We start from the raw sequence: 17,015 nt of genomic DNA, 5'->3' as shown, positions 1-17,015 counted from the left end.
ACAAAGAAATCTCATAAGCTGAACTGTGTATTTTTAATTTACATGGGAAGATAAAATATTCTTGGACAAGATAAAAATTATCCTGGGGTCACTTTAGGTGTAAAATCATACGTAAGAAATATGTAATTATAGAAAATATGGAAAATGCAATGGCCTTAAACAAAAACTCAAAATCTATTAATGCCCTAAAGAAATGTGCAATTCCTAAAATTGAAAAAAAAATGATGCAGGTCAATTTGTTGAAGAAATGTTCATTGTGAAACATAACATGTTGCAATAAATGTAGGATCTCAGTCCATTTTGATAACAACCATGTACGGCTTGTGTATATTCTGGTAAGAATTGTTAATTATGGAGCCACAATGGGACCAACAAGAGCTTTTACTGTGGCCACAGTTGTGGAGTAGTTTTGTAGGAGTGCTCTTTCTCAAATTAGTGGCATATTTCAGATAAAGAAAGGAAGTCGTCTTAACTTGAAACTGCTGTGTCATTTCTTCTTCCTTAACTGAAATTCCAACCAGGGTTCAGGAAATGCCCTCATGAGCCACTTCTCTTTTCTCTTTCCTCAACTAAGTGGATTCCAACCAGCCCAAAGTATTCATTACTCACGGCTAGATCGTTTACTTTGGTTGTCTCTTCTGGCATGGTGCATATGTTATGGGAAGAGGGATTATAATTTGGTGCTGTTTGTAGAGATGACAACACTGATAAAATCCACTCATTGCTGGTAGGTAACTAAACTGGCAGGTCAATCTTCTGTACTTTAAACAAACCAGGAAGACAAACTAATCAATACTTGTTTTATTTTGATATGTGTGGCTTGCTTATCATTATAATTTCATCTTTTATGATAACTAGGTATCAGGATATCTGAGTAGTCAAGTTGTGATTTGCTATTATTTAGGGAAAATATGTCTGAAACTCTATTAATGTCTTATTTCAACCAAGATGTGGAAATCACTGTTTTAGTTCATGGTAACCAAAGTGATTTATTCTTCCAGTTTAATATTTTCAGATATTTACTAAATTGGAATATGATTTAACATTTTGTTGCCTCTTATATATGTTATTTTATGAGTAAATATTAATTTCTGTTTACATTTGAGCAATATCTATTTTATTGGCTTTTAAAGGTAAGAAAATATGAGCTCTATTTATAGCAAAATAGTACCAGATAGTATATTAGCATATATTCTTTTCCCAGGACTAAAAATTAATTCTTATTTTTATGTAGATGTGGATCTAAATAGCTTGTGTAGAAGATGTCGAGTATCCCAATGCAATAACCTTTTTTTGAGATGGACTCTCACCCTGTCACCCAGGCTGGAGTGCAATGGCATGATCTCTGCTCACTGCAACGTCCACCTCCCGGGTTGAAGTGATTCTCCTGCCTCAGCCTCCTAAGTAGCTGGGATTACAGGCATGCACCACCACACCTGGCTATTTTTTTTTTTTTTTGTATCTTTAGTAGAGATGTGGTTTCACCATGTTGGCCAGGCTTGTCTTGAACTCCTGACCTCATGATCTGCCTGCCTTGGCCTCCCAGCAATAACATTTTTAAAGTAATAGTTTTCAATTGTAATAATCAAAAGAGTTGTAGTAGAAACTTTAAGATTAAGATACATATGAAGATATTTATACACATGTACATATATATGCTGTATATATACATTTGCTTATATAAATTACAATATATATAATTTCATATATATTTATATAAGTTATAACTCCATACTTTCAATATTGTCTTAGAATATTTCATTGGGAATATGCATTTTAAGTGAAAGAGAAACCTGAGGTAATTTCAAATTCATTTTGGATAGTTTATAAGAAACTCCATTTAACTAAAAGAGTGTAAAATAATCTTCATGATTCTTTCCTATTCAGAAAGTGTGTCAGCAAAGCAAAGTGAAACAGGGTACACAGTTTATTATCAACATTATTCAGACAATTCTGCTTCACTTCTATTTTAGATGAATCTGAGTGTAGCAATGCACTTTCAAGTATCTTTTAAATTTATGTTAAATCTTTTACTTTTGGATGGAAGCTACCTTAAGTAGGCTAAACTTTAAGATCTCCTTTTAAGAAGTTTTTTTAAAAAATCTTTTTTTTTTAGCTCTAAAACAAATGGAATACATATAATTTTCATGTCTATTTCCTTGGTTTGGGTTATTATTACTTTTTTTTAAGTTTTCAATTTTATTCCAAAACAGTAGAATAGTTCAATGTAGTACATTTTGTTGAACTGAAACTTGGAGCTCGTGTCAAAAATGAAACAAGCTGAAAAATGTTTCTTAAAAGTCAGTTTAATTTTAACGACTGTGGCATAAGGTTTGTTGTAAGTTCTAGATAGCCCAAAATAATTACAAGACATTTAAATAGGGTACAAATTTGTAGCATAGTGAAATTTTCAGAAATACTACTAACTTATACAGTGGAAGTAAAAATAGTTTTGAAAACAGTGGTTTGAATAGTCAGAAAGGAGAAATAAGGAAAGAAGAAACTGAAAGAAGCAAAGTATTCTTACACAATGGTTTTAGATAAACTAGTGAAATATAACTCAAATGGAATCATTGTGGCTATTGATAAGATATTTTCCATAATAGTGGAAAAGCAATCACTTAATCTTTTACAAATCATTGTACAAGTAAAGCTATGTGATGTCAATTAGACATTCCAGATTCTTCATGGAGATGAAAGCTCTTACAGTAAAAAATACTGGATTATGATATGGAGTGATAGCAGATCCAGAAAGGTGGTGTTTACAAATAGATTGCTATTTTGAACTATTTGTCAACAAAATAAAACACATGCATAGTGCAAAGCATTGTCCCTGCACAGATTTTACTGGGGGTGTTTACTAAGAAGAGTCTGGGAGGCATAGAGCAGTAGGAATGACAATCATCCCCAAAGTCATAACCTACGAAGAGAGAGGTTAACAGTAGTCTTGTAGGAAAAGAAAAACAAATAGCAAGAAACTAATTTACACAAATATTCCTTATTATATAGAATTGTGAATGCCAGCTAATTAGAGAAATCTGTAGAATTGTATTGTGGGTATTTGGAGATTTATAAAAATTTGGTAGACAATACTTTGCCTATGAGAGCTTAGCTGATGATAGATGGTTTTGTGATTCCATTAAATTGTATTTATTGGAGCATAAAAAGTCTTGGCCATTTACACACCAATAAATAAAGAAGAATAGAAGAATATTATAGGTAGTTTATGTTAAATGTTAGGAAAATTGGGAGAATTCGTTTAATTGAAAAAGTGAAATAGTAAGATAGAGATGTAGAATCTCCTCAGGTGACCAGGTTTAAGAATGGATTGGTCAAGGTGAGAAAGCCCTTGTTCCCAGTTTTTCAGTTGCTCTCAGGAAATAAAGGGAAGTTGAGCCTAATGATCTTAAAGACCCATTAGGTTTCTGTTTCTCTTTTCTCTTTTCAGGTTTGAAAGAATAGGTGAGAATTTGAAAATAGATCTAAAAAAAGTAATTGAAAGGAGAGTCTAGGACATAGAGGTGGAGTTTTAATAAGGATTCTCATGCCTTCTAATGTTCATTCCTAAGAGTTACCATGGAAGAGTATTTTCAAATTGTCTCTCTTCTTGAAACATTCTTTCTCAGTTTGCCACTGAGCCAGAGACTTCTTTTATACCTCCCTTTATTCCCTTCTTTATTCTTTCTTGCACAAACATGTTTCCAATGCTCAGCTTCCTTAGATGTATTTCCACCCAAGTAAGAATGTGAGCCTGCACATTAAAAAAATTTTTTTTGAGACAGGGTCTCACTCTGTCCCCCAGGCTTTAGTGTAGTGGCTTGATCAGGACCCACTGCAGCCTCGACCTCCCGGGCTCAAAAGAACCTCCCGCCTCAACCCCCCAGAGTAGCTGGTACTGCAGGCATGCACCATAATGTCCAGCTAATTTCTTTTTTTTTTTTTTGTATTTTTTTTGTAGAGATGGGGGGTCTCGCCATGTTGCCCAGGCTGGTCTCAAACCCATGGACTCAAGTGGTTGCCTCGGCCTCTCAAAATGCTGGGATTACAGGCATGAGCCACCACACCCTGCCAAGCCTGGACTTTCTATCTGTTCAATCAAATATTTGGCTATATCTTCTTTTCCACTTGCAGCGCCCATTCTATGCAGCATCTTTCTCCAAGCTCCCAAAATCTAGACCAGTACCTACTGTATTATTGACAGTCTGTCTATAGACAGGTATTTATCCCTGCCAATGTCTGCAGAGAACTTCTCAGGGGCTAATATGTTTACACTCTGTTCCCTTTGACCCTGTGTAGACTCAAATGGATTTGAACCTACTGAACTATCTGAGGTCTGCAAAAGAAAGTTTGTCAGCAGCATTTTCACCCCCAGACTTTAAATTCTGGTAAAATTCTAGGCTTCTTCTTAATTAACATTTGGCTAAGAGGCATCTGATATTTTAGTAATACTCTCTAGTGTTTCTCCCCACTTAGCCAATCACTTTTCCTCTTCTATAGCTTATGATTGTCCTTCACATGTGCAAGGCAATTTTTATGTGATGGATGATCTGCTCTTTTCATCAGAATTGCACCTACTGTTAAAGATTTTTCTGTAGACATATTCAACCTTCTTTACTTTGTCATTGCTTTCAAATTTTAAAACATCTATTGCTTTTGTTGCAAACAACCATTTTTCTCTATTAACCCTTCTAATAGTGTTTGAAAAACTCTGAGCATATCCACTCTTAGAGTAGGAATAAGCCAGTGGATGAATCTGCCCAGTGACATGACTGATGACACCATTTTCTGGAGAAGGAAGAGAATATGTGATTTTACCTTGTTCAGTAATTTAATTAATATCTATGTAAGGTTAGTTAAGATGGAGGTGTACAAGTAGAGGAGGAGTGTACCTGGTGCGGTACTAGGTTCTGAGGATGCTAAGATGGATAAGGTATGGTACCTGCTAGTGAGCAGTTCAGGCATTTCAACAATTAATTACAGAGACAAATGTTACAATAAAAGTGTACATGAATTATCTGCCAATCTGGAAAGCATTCAAAGAGAAGATGGCTGAAGCATATCTTTAAAATGAATTAGCTATTCTTTAGGCAGGTGAAGGCATTGGGCCAAAAGGTCCAGTGGATTGAAAGACTAGCATGTGCAGAGTTGTGAAAAGCATGGCATATTCAGGGGTCTTTGATTAGAAGTGGCACCATTGTGTGAAATAACATGAAGTGGGGCTGAAGAGTTAAGGTGGGGGCAGACCATGAACAGCTATGCTTTTAAGAGTTGTTGGGTTTACCCAGAGAAGGAGCTTGACTTGATTATGTTTTAGCATATTTTGATTATGTTTAGTTTTATGTTCTCCAGCTCTGGCCATTTGGAAGACACATTACAGGGTGAAAGACTGGAGTTATTAGTTTTAAATTTTTGTTGATAGAGTGTTTCTGTATCCGATTTAAGAGAGCAAAAATGACTGTATGTGGTGACTATGGGTAATACCTTCAAAATAGTTGTACCTTTGGCAAGAACAGAGAGGCTGAAAAGATGGTAGAATGTACTTCATGAGAAAATTGAAGGTGATGTACTACTACATTTCTTACTACAGCAATTATCACTTAAACTGAACACGGATTAGCAAACCAGTGGACTGAGCAAATATTTACAATTGATCCAGTGATTTCTTTATGGTTGCTTGGTTTGATAGAACACACTGTGAAATGGGAAGTCAGAAGTTCAGCATTTTTAGCTTGCTACCAACTTGACATGTGACTATGAGTAAGTCTGTGTGTGTGTGTGTGTGTGTATTTCCTGAAGATTTCACATTGAATTAATATCTAGTGTGGAGAGTGAAAGGCTGGGGCTGGGCCTGAGGGTGAAGGTTGAAATGTCTGGTGGTGCTTAAATCTAGGTCTCTTGTACCTGAAGAGCAGCTCTGAATTTGCTCCTGAGAAATCAAACTTGGGTTGGATTTAGGAACTCTAAGATTGGAAATCTAGTTCAGAGTGCAAAGGAAGGACCTCTCTCCTTTTTCCTTTGAGGCCCTTCATCCCACATTTCTGAAAGGCTTTCAGAGTACAGAACATAACATTGGGCCAATGTCTCATACATCTGGTCTTGTTTTCCTTAATATTCTCTCCTATTCAAATAGCCTCAGGGAAGTCTGCCTTAGGACAGAGCTTTTTAGAACAAAATGAAATAGAGGACAAAGCAGCTCCTTGCATAATTTGAGAAGTAACTGTTAATTTGCCTTTTCTTCACAGGACATCTCTAGTGTTCCATATTTTCTCAAAATGTATTGCCAATTCATTTGCATCTCCATTTGTTTTTATATGAAACACTGGTTATACCGAGCTGTCTCTAAATTCACTTGGATTCAGGCCTAATGGACCACACTTAGTGAGATATATGACAGCTGATGAACAGTTGCTTAAGGGGTGTTTGTCTAAAGATGAAACAAACAAAACCATAGCAGCAACAACAACAACAACAAAATAGCAAGCAAAGATATTCTGGAATATGATAGGAGATGGAAAAAAATGTATAAAATAAATGGATAAGCTAAAACAAAATAGCAAGAAAAGATATTCTGGAATATGATAGGAGATGGAAATAATGTATAAAATAAATGGATAAGCTAAAACATGAAGTACTCTTCTTAACAGGGGGATAAAAGGGAGACCCTGAATGCTGTGTATTCTTGCTTGAGTAGCAGTCATTTTAGAAGAGTTGTATTGAGTATCAAAACCAGTATATTTTATGAAATATTCTCCTCTTCTTTGAAACAGGTGGTAATAGGAAACATTGATTGGGCTCTCCTTATGTACTAAAGGCTTTACATGTATCATCTAATCTGAGTCTGACAAGACACTTGGGGAAAGTAATGTTGTCTCCAGTGTTCAGAAAAGAAAAGTGAGATTTGTGAAGGATAGGTAAATTTCCCAAGGTGAAAGCTGAACAGTGAGCAATGATTGGCCAAAGACTTAGATCTAGGTCTGGATGCTGTTTAGGCCCAGATGGATTATACAGTCTTTTCTAGGACCCTTTTAAATTTAAACTTTGTCTTTGTTGTTCTCTTTCATTCATTTTGAACAAGCTCGCATCTCTATAGCAGAGAAAGGGAAACAGTTCAGGGGAGAAGGGTAGAAGAAAATCAGAAACCATGGTTTTGCTAAAAATGGTTTCTAGGCTTACACATGGATAATGAGACCTTTGACTGTATTAGATTTGCAAAAATAGTAGTTGCAGAGGTAACATGGGACCAGAAAAGATGGCTCTATTTCATAAAAGAAAGGGGCAAAGTGAAGAGACTCATTAATGTTGAAGCAGTAGATGGATAACCAGTGACAAATATCAAGTAGATTTGCTTCAGTTTGGTCAGAGAAAGGTCATTGATTATTTTTGGTTAAACTGGTTCACAGAGGCCAGGTCTCCACTAAAAAAGGGAATTAATTGCTTCCATTTCCCACTAATTGCCTCAACATTTCCCTTTGCTTTGTCATTGGAGATTTGGTCAGAGAGGCGAAAAGTCAAAAGTCAGAGTGTGATGGAATCTACATAAAAAGGGAATCTGAGGAGACCAAATTATGGCATTTGGTGTAATAATGATAATGATATTTAGCATTTTTCCCTGGGAGTGCTGTGGATTTTTAGAGCCCTTTTCAATCTTTAATCAGACCATAGGGCACATTTAGAAGAGTTCACTGTTTTTATTTCCATCTAGAGGATATGGCATCACAGAGAGATGAACTGACCTAGGGCAAGTCTCTTGAGATGTTCATGCTGTATGTTAGATTACACCCTCTGAGTGTGAGTTTTAGCGGGAAGCCTAAGTTCTTTCCAGAGGTTCAATTCATTCATGCTCCTTCAGAGTCTTTAGTTTTTTTGCACAATATTGTAAAAGAGTTCTATCTCTATCAATGACCAAAAAATCACCGAAGAAAACACTATGAAATCAGTTTGATGTCACAATAATTTCTCAGTTTTCAGGATACTAACTGATGCTTGAACCATTTTCAAGTAACAAGACATTCTATCTTTATTTGCTGAATTAATCAGTCTTTGAATTCTTGTATACCTCTAAGTACTTTGGAATACATGAGTCTTATCTTTCAGATATTTTGTTTTATTGTTTTGAAATCCAAAGTGGCACTGCAGAAAGTGGAAATAAGATTGGTTTCTGGATGTGATAGGTAAGTGTTGAATCATTCTAGTTCTTATGATTTACTTACAATAACTTCAGAGGCCTAATAGACAAGTGTCTCTCTTTAGGAAGTCATGAACTTGCAATATAAACCACACTTTTTTTTTTTTTTTTTTTTTTTTTGCTGGAAGAACCAGAAATTTGTTATTGTTAATTAGGTATTTGTTATATTATGGGCTCTTAATAGATTTTAAAGCAAGCTGGTTACATTTTAATTTTAAAACCAGCTCTGCCATAATCAGCTGTTTGATCACAGACAGGTCATATAATTTGATTGAAACTCAGTATCTTCATTTGTAAACCTGATCTACCTCACAGGGTGTCATGGTTATTAAATGAGAAAGGGAGGGTAAAGTGTATAGTTCAATGCCTGTATAGAATGGTAACCTGGCAACTTTAGCCTTTATGCTTTTTAGTGCTGCTTTTAAATAAATCATGAAGATATTAAAGATAAAACTATTAATTAAAGCAAAACTTAAACATAAGAGACCAGTAAAAAAGAAGTCAAGTACATTACAAAATACTATATTTGAACAAGATGCTCTCATAGTTATGGTGAACTTGAACTGGGCCATGCCTCTACATAGCTAGTGTTCCTTATCCTGCCCTGTTGAAAATATTTTACTAACATTTAATCACTTAGTAATCAAAATAACTCTGAGAATTGAGTTGTTTAATTTTATTCATTATAAAGATAAGGCTACTTGACATCCAGGGAAGGAAATATGTGGCTCCAAGGCATATAGCTTGTCAGTGGGAGCCCAGGTTTGAAATTAGGTGGGCTAATTCCAAAATCTGCAATCTTAAATGCTGCTCAAACAATGCTTTTTAACACGCATTAGACTGCATTTCAAGGTTGTCATTTGTGAAAGCTGAGAAATTAAATTGCCCTCACCCTCATTTTTAAATTAAGGGGATTCTTAAAATTTCTCTTTCTTTTGACAAAAATGGCTATTTAAGAATGGAAAACCGCTGTCAACAATGGCATCAATGGCATCAAACCCTCCACTGAGTTCTTTCTAAGTGTCTTTTTATAAATCTCCAAAAATATGGTGAGCCCATTCCCTTATCTCTCCCTTGTTAGAGGACACATGTCTCAGACCTCTAACCAGGACATGTCAAGAGGTGGGCACGCAGGTACTTCCCCAGTGCTTTTCTCCTGGCCACCCCTTCCCCTTGTGCCTTTCACAGCTCTCAGGCAGGGCCGATAAGCCTGTTCTCCCCAGTGCTGAATCTGAGGACCAACTCTAGGGGGAGCCCTTATTGTCAAACTAGTTGCTCACAACTTTCTTGACTTGTTTCTCTTAAACAATATGACTTAATAAAGCTCCCTTCAAATATATAAACAGGGCACACCTACTAAAACAGGAAGAGCTAAAACTGTATACATTGGAAACCTGGTTTGACTGTTCTGATTAACTTCACTGCTCAAGTCAGTCAAAAAGTAATCACCAGTTAAGAAAACCATTTTGACAGATTTTGGCCCACTGACTGCTTATTTGACTGGCTTGCCTGTCAGGTTGAAGTGGTCAGATTGACTGGAGACAGTTTAACTGGAAAATTTAACTTTGGAGGACGTGGGTGTCTGTATACCACAATCTACTTTAAATAACTGTATTTGAAATCTATACCTATTTTCTTGGGACCAGTGAGAGAAGTTTGAAAGTGACACATTGCAGCATTTGACTTTCTGGAGTGAGATGTCTCATTGCTTGCTAGAGCTGACAATGTATTTATAGGCCACAACACCATCACATTTTTCCCCTGTGCACATACAGAGTTCAAGAAGTTTGAAACTCTACCCTAATGTGGCCAAGTCCTAATAAGGCATTATCCTCTTACTCTTCTGAAGCACTGATAGTAGATATATAACAGCAAATGACTTCTCAGATACTGGGTTACCAATTCAGTCATTTGTAACTTGTGGTAAGCAAAGTTGACCTTGCCTTTAATGGTAGTTCTTTTTAAGAAGAAGCTATGAAAGAAAACAAAAACAAATCCCAAACAAAATCTTTTATGAGAGGAAAGAGAATTTGGTTGGAATTATTATTTGCATGGCTTTTTAAAAGGAAATGCTTTTATATATCAATTCTTATGTTCCTTTAGAAAATTTACTTTCATATAAGTTCCCAGGTTTGGGCAAGACAAAAATAACACCATAAGGATGGAAGGAATGATTTATTCTCACATTATAGTGTTGGATTTTATGAGGAGAACATAATGAGGTTATTGTCTGTTGTAAGCACATTTTTATAAAGTCTGTTTTATGTTGGCTGAATATTCTAATGTATTCATATTGAGTTTGAAAGATCCTGTTATTGTTTGAAAGTCTTATTCATGTGCTGCTCCTTAATTTGCCTAAAATTTTAACTTTTCCTGTGAATATGTTTTCTAAATGTTCAGGACTTAGATGCTATCTCCTGTACTTAAAAAAAAAAATCCAACGGTACGATTAGATAGATTTTAGGGCTACAGTGTCAGTAATAACTTTAAAATAATGACACTTTTCTTAAAATTGCTAAGCAGTAATACTTTCTCTTAGAGTCACTTTACGTATTCTATTTACAATTTTTGCTGTGTGATTACAACAAAGAAAGGAAACATGTTAGCTTTGCTTTGCAGGTTTATGCTTTCTAACTATATTATGATTGTTTTTAGCAAAGAAGCCCTTTGACCTGAATAAAAGAGAGAACTAAATCCAATCCCACAGTTTAAAGAATGCTATAGGGAGACCACTAGGGTATATATTTACGTTTTATATGTTATTTACATTATAGAATCATTATTAATAATGTTTCAGCAATCATCTTGATGCTTCAAATCTTTTACACATTCAGAACTATTTTCTTAAGCTGTAAAAAGGTACTGTCCAAATTTATCTCCCTACCAGCAACTCACAGAGCCTATTGGATTGCTCCCTCCTCTGCACAAGGTATTCTCATTTAGAAAAAAAATGTTAATTTGAAAAGCAAAAGCTTTGTTTTCATAATTACTAAGTGATTAGGAACAAAGACTCAGTAGTGAGTAGTGAGTGTGGATTTGAATTATTGCTTTGCTGCAGAAGTCCTTAACCTATCCTCTGGCCCCACTTTCTCATTATGTGGTATGTAGAGAATAAGGTGGCTCACCTCACTGGCTTGCTGTGAGGATTAAATGAGGCAAGGCAGGTAGAGCTCTAAATAACATGCCTGACACACAGCAAACTTTCAGTAATTATTAGCAATTTATGCTATTATTATTAATATATTTTTAAAATTGAAGAGTTCACCAGAATAGAAGTAGACTTGGTTTGATTTTTAGATTAAGCAAGTTATTGAAGTTAGCACACAAGTTGCTTAATCTCTCTGAGCCTTAGTTAGCTCGTCAATAAAATGCATCAAATAAGGAATTCTAATCATAAGGGATCAGATAAGAGATTATAGAAGGGATTAGATAAGCCAGTGGTTAAGAAAGTGCTCTGTAAATAGCAAAATACTGTATGGGTGTCTTATTTGTTCTTTTCACTGTTCTCTTTGGATTCTATTCCAGTTGTCTGCTTGTTTCATAATCTTGTGGCTGTGTATTAAAATATTCAGTTTCAATAATAGAGAACACTCACATAAATTGTGTCACTGATGGTGAAAATTATTAAATGATGGAAACATTTAGAAACCAAATTATCTGTGCAATAGATCACTGATTTTTTATTTAGTCTGATGAAAGCATTATGCTTAAAGTTAAGAAGATGGCTGCCATTTTGTCATTGTAAGGCGGTGTATAAGCCTTAAGAAAGAGGACTAAAACCATGCTGGATGCTGCAACCTTTGGGAATAATTTCCCAGTGAGAAGAGGAAGTATGGTTGGTAGACAAGTTTACCAATAAATCTTTCGTGATAGAATATACAAGCAAGGACACTTATGAGAATGTTGAGTCATTCCTTTAGAGAATTAGTGAGCAATTGAAGGGAAGGATGAAATTGTTGTAAAAGTTAACAAGGGTAGATTGAGGGGTGCCTTGTTTCCTAGGCCCAGGAGCTTTCAGAGTGATCCAGTGTTTTTGGCTGGACCATAGCTCTCAGTCTTCCCGCTCTCTTGCTCTCTCACTCTCTATACATTCTCTTTGGTCTTATGGAGTCTCCTAATCCATTGGCTATTTTTTTTTCTCACTCTTTGGCCTGCCCATTGCTCCCTTCCACATCTAGCCTTTACCTTTTCTTGTGATGATTAAATCAGTTCTAGTAATTAGAGTCACTTCTGGCCCTGTTGTTCTGTTTTACCTAACCATCCATGACCAGTGCAGCCTATCAGCTCAGCCTCCAGGCTGCTGTGGTGGAAGATAGTCCCACAACAACTTGCAGATTCTTGCTTTTACAAACCAGTGAGTGGTCTTCCATCTCAGTTGGGGCCTCTACCTTATCCAGCTGGCATTGTTTTAGCCCATTATCTTGCATTCCATTTGGTATATTTGGTACATTTGACTTCTCTCATTCAACCTCATACTTCATCATTTCTCCCCATACACTCAATAGACGAATTTGCCTATGACTTTATTGGGAAAATCTAATAAAAACTTAAAATCTTCAACTTCCTCCCCAGAAATCTAAAATGTCCTTATCAGCCTCAACTCTATTTTTTCTCCTCTTTCACCGAAAAAGAATGATCCTCCCAAAGCTAGATTCCTTTTGTTAGGTCTCACATACACCTGTTTTTTCAGTCACTTACTTAATTAGTCACCCTTTCTTGCTTGTATCTTCTACTTCAGTCCAATAACATGTTAGCCTGTGCATATAAAGTTGGTAAAGTTTCTCCATTTATAAACACACACACACTCACATTCATCCATTAACCCTGGAGCCATCTGTAATAACCGAAGTCCCCAAAATTTCTCTTTCTGATTATGATCAGGCATTCTGAAATCTTTAAAGCAGATGAAGAGTATGAACTCTGGAATCAGACTTCCTGCATTCAAATTCTGGCTCTGCTAGCTGTGTGTCCTTTGGCATATTACTTAACTTCTCTTTATCTTAGTAAACTCATCACTGAAACGGGATGGCAATAGTTCCTACCTCATAGGGCTGTTGGGGAGATTAAAAGTTTAATACATGTAAAACATGTGCAATAGGTCTTGACATATATAAGCATTTAATATGTGGTAGTTATTAATATTATATTATTATTATTGGCTTTTTTCCTCATTCACTGATTTGTTCATTTAATAAATATTTATTAAGAACCTAATATTTGCCAAACACTGTGCACAACATTGGATGTCCAATAATAAATAAAGAGACACAAATTGCTTGTCCTAAAGCAGCTTAGAATGTAGTCAGTAGGACAGGTAATACATAAAAAAATGAATAACTAATTACAAAATGCCAATACTATGAGAGTTCAGAAATAAAAATATATTAGGGAAGGACCTATTTAAACAGTGGTTAGAAGACATTGTAACCTGTTCCTGAAAAGAGAGAAACCATGCCTTTGTAGAACCTAAGAAAGAGCATTCCAGGCAGTAGGGAAAAGCATAAATGGAAGCTCTATTTGGGGATAGTGTTTGTCTTATTGCAGTAACTGTAAAAGTCCAGTATGGCTAGACCACAGTAGGCATAGGAGAGAGAGAGTGGTATGGGAAGAAGTTGGACAGACAGTTGGGTGATCACCTATTCAACATGAAGGTCATGGTACGGAAGCTGGATTTCATTCTAGACAAAATGGAAAGTGCCGGGTGTGGTGGCTCATGCCTGTAATCCCAGCACTTTGGGAGGCCGAGGTGGACAGATCACCAGGTCAGGAGTTCGAGACCAGCCGGCCAATATGGGGAAACTCCATCTCTACGAAAAATACAAAAACTAGCCAGGTGTGGTGGTGCATGCCTGTAGTCCCAGCAACTAGGGAGGCTGAGGCAGGAGAATCACTTGAACCTGGGAGGCGGAGGTTGCCCTGAGTGGAGATCGTGCCACTGCACTCCAGCCTGGGTAACAGAGCGAGACTCCGTCTAAACAAACAAACAAACAAACAAAAGAACATGGAAAGCAACTGAAAGATTTTAGATGGGAGAACAGGTAATCCATTCTGTGATGTTAAAAGTACATTTTGAAGGCTGTAAGAAGAATGGTTGGAGAGGGTTGGAGGAAACTGGAAGATTAGAAATGAAGGATTCACAGTATGCAATGATGGTAGCTTGGACTAGAGCTCTGGTAGCAGAGGCAAGGATGGTTCTATTTGAGATATAGTTGCAGGTTAGAGTGGATGGTGGAGTTTTATGTTGGGGGTAAGGAAAATGAAGGAATGAAGGAAGACTATCTAGTTTCTGAATTGGACAAGACTAAGGAGTGGCAGGTTTTCGGAGAAATAATAAGTGCTTGGGACATATAAATTTTAAATTTTGAGACGTTTGTGATTATGTAGAGAGATAGGTAGATAGATATAGTACATAGTAGTATACCATACAGATAGTATATCATATATAAAGTTGGGTGTCCTATATAAGATATGCTATGTACATATAGAATATTATATACTGTATGTATATACTACAACTATATATATCCCATATACTATATATTGTATATACTACATAGCTGGGCCTCCTAGAAAAAAATGTGAAAATTCCAAAGCAGAAACATAACTTTGGAATTTATGTTATATTAGCATGTACATAGTATTTTATCTGTGGGAGTAGGAGGTGTCATTCACATAGAAAGTGAATAGAGGGAGGAGGAGTTGCCTAGTGCTGTACTTGTGGCATCTCCAATTCACTGTTCAGGTCACTGCATTTGAGCTTCCATCCTCACACAGAGATAGGGAACAGAAATGCAAATTTGGGAGTCATTAGCATATAGGTGGTATTTAAAACCATGAGCACTGATGAGATCCTCCATGGGAAGAATGTGGAGAGAGAGGAGAAGGTGCCTAGTCCGAGCCCTGAGGTCTCCTCACTGACAGTTCACAAAGTTCCTCCAATCCCTGCAGGCTGATTTCTGTTCTCGCCAAGTCCCTGAACTAATTCTCCTGAGAGTTGCCAGTGACCCAGTTATTTCTCAGTCTGCTGGGGATATCTTCTGCTCCTTCTCTTCCTTCATCCCTGAGGCATTTGATTTTGTTAACCACTTTTTTCTTGAAACTCTATCCTACATTAGCTTTGTGATAGTGTTCTCTCTTGACTTCCCTTGTGTAATACTTTTTTGAGATTCTTTTAGTCTCTCTTACCCCTTGGATATTGATGCTCCTCAAGTCCTTTACTTAACATTCTGTCCTTCTAAATCTAATTCTTCATCCTGAGTGACTTTACGTAAAACCCTGATGCAGTGGCTTCTAAACTGGCCACCAAGTTTGTGCCTCTAAATCTGCACATCTTAGCTGTGAACTAGACCTTCCCCTTACATGTTCCACAGGCTCTTATTTCATTAATCCCAATACTGAATTTTCCTTCTTTCCTTCAACATTTTGCTTTCACTTTTATTCCTTATTTTGGTGCCATCTTCTTCACTATTTCCCATTTCATATGAACGCATAATATGTGAATCTTCCTTTCCCTTCATCGTGTTGTATAAATCAGTCAGAAGTCTTATACACATTTTCCTTTAATTCCTATATATTATCGGTAATATTTGGCTCACGAATCTTTTTTGTTTTTCGTCCTTTTACCCAGTAAGGTCTTTCAATAACTCCCCCTTTATATTATTGCCTGAGGGATATTTCTGAAATGCTAATTGATCACATTATTATCCTACTAAAAGCCTCAAGTGTGTCATCGGGGCTTTAAGAACAAAGCTTGGGGTAGTGCTTGTACTTCCTTATGGATAGCTTCTGCTTTATTTTCTGTTGTAATTTGTTCTCATCTACACTTTCTTCAGATCATGCTGAGAAAGAAAGGGAGAAAAAGAGATAACTTTTTTCCTTTATAACTTCTACTACTAGAGCATTTAATAACATTGAGGGATTGATTAAAGGCATTAGATTTAGGAAACTGACCTTTGTCAGAATTTTCCTCAAGTTACTTCAGTTATGATGGGGAAATACCACGGCACCAGCATTTCCAGGAAACGTGTTCGTTAGAAGCCATCAGCAAAATTTCAGGTGCTATAAGAATGAGAAAATAAAACTCAGAATTATATGTTATAGTTCTAATAATTTATAATTATATTATAAATATAATATTGATAATGATATATAATAATAATAAGTGTATATTAGTTTTCTATTGCTGCTGTAACAAAATTACCACAAACTTAGTGGTAAAACAACACAATTGTATTATCTTACAGTTCTAGAGAACAGAAGTTTGAAATGAGTTTCACTGGGCTAAAATCAAAGTATCAGGAGGGTTTAGATCCTTGTTGGAGGCTCTAGAGAAATATGTGCTTGCCTGCATTTTCCAGCATCTAGAGGCTGCCCACACTGATTCAATGCTCCACATCACTCTGATACCTACTTCCACAGTCACACCTTCTGTTTGATTCTGGTCCTCCTATCACCCTCTTATAAGAACCCTTGAGATTATATTAGGCCATGCACGATAATCCAGGATAATCTATCCATCTCAAGGTCTGCAACTTAATCACACATACAAAACTCCGTGTATAACGTAAATTTACTTATCCGCAGGTTCTAGGGTAAGATGTGGACATCTTTGGTGGGGAGATATTATTTTACCTGCTACAGAGAAATTGCAAGTAACTGGAAAAAAGATTAAAAAGGCTAAAACAAATATACTTTCAAAAATATTTTTGTTTTAATTTGTAAATTTTCAATGAATTTTTTTTTCTTTTTTTAAGTTTATAAGCTCAAATTAGTATGGAAAACAGAATTTTGGGTCCTCCTTTATGAAGTTACAGTAAAACATTTTCCATAT

The 17,015-nt window shown here is 36.1% G+C and overlaps 1 protein-coding gene across 6 annotated transcripts in view; it reads left to right on the top strand.

Annotated features, from left to right (window-relative positions):
- The window catches only part of TFEC (transcription factor EC), a 273,116-nt gene that overhangs the window by 187,500 nt on the left and 68,601 nt on the right, over positions 1 to 17,015 (top strand). The window contains exon 1 of one of the 6 annotated variants that reach the window (XM_054495511.1): positions 614 to 727. The exons of the other annotated variants lie outside the window; for them this stretch is intronic. The gene's annotated coding sequence lies outside the window, so the exon portion shown is untranslated. Of the gene's footprint in view, positions 1 to 613; positions 728 to 17,015 lie in introns of those variants that run through there. 6 annotated transcript variants of the gene reach the window in all.

This window comes from Pongo pygmaeus, chromosome 6 (assembly GCF_028885625.2).
Source record: "Pongo pygmaeus isolate AG05252 chromosome 6, NHGRI_mPonPyg2-v2.0_pri, whole genome shotgun sequence".
Classification (NCBI taxonomy): Eukaryota; Metazoa; Chordata; class Mammalia; order Primates; family Hominidae; genus Pongo; species Pongo pygmaeus.
Note: the sequence above shows the minus strand (reverse complement) of the source record. Positions and strands in the feature narration are given on the sequence as shown.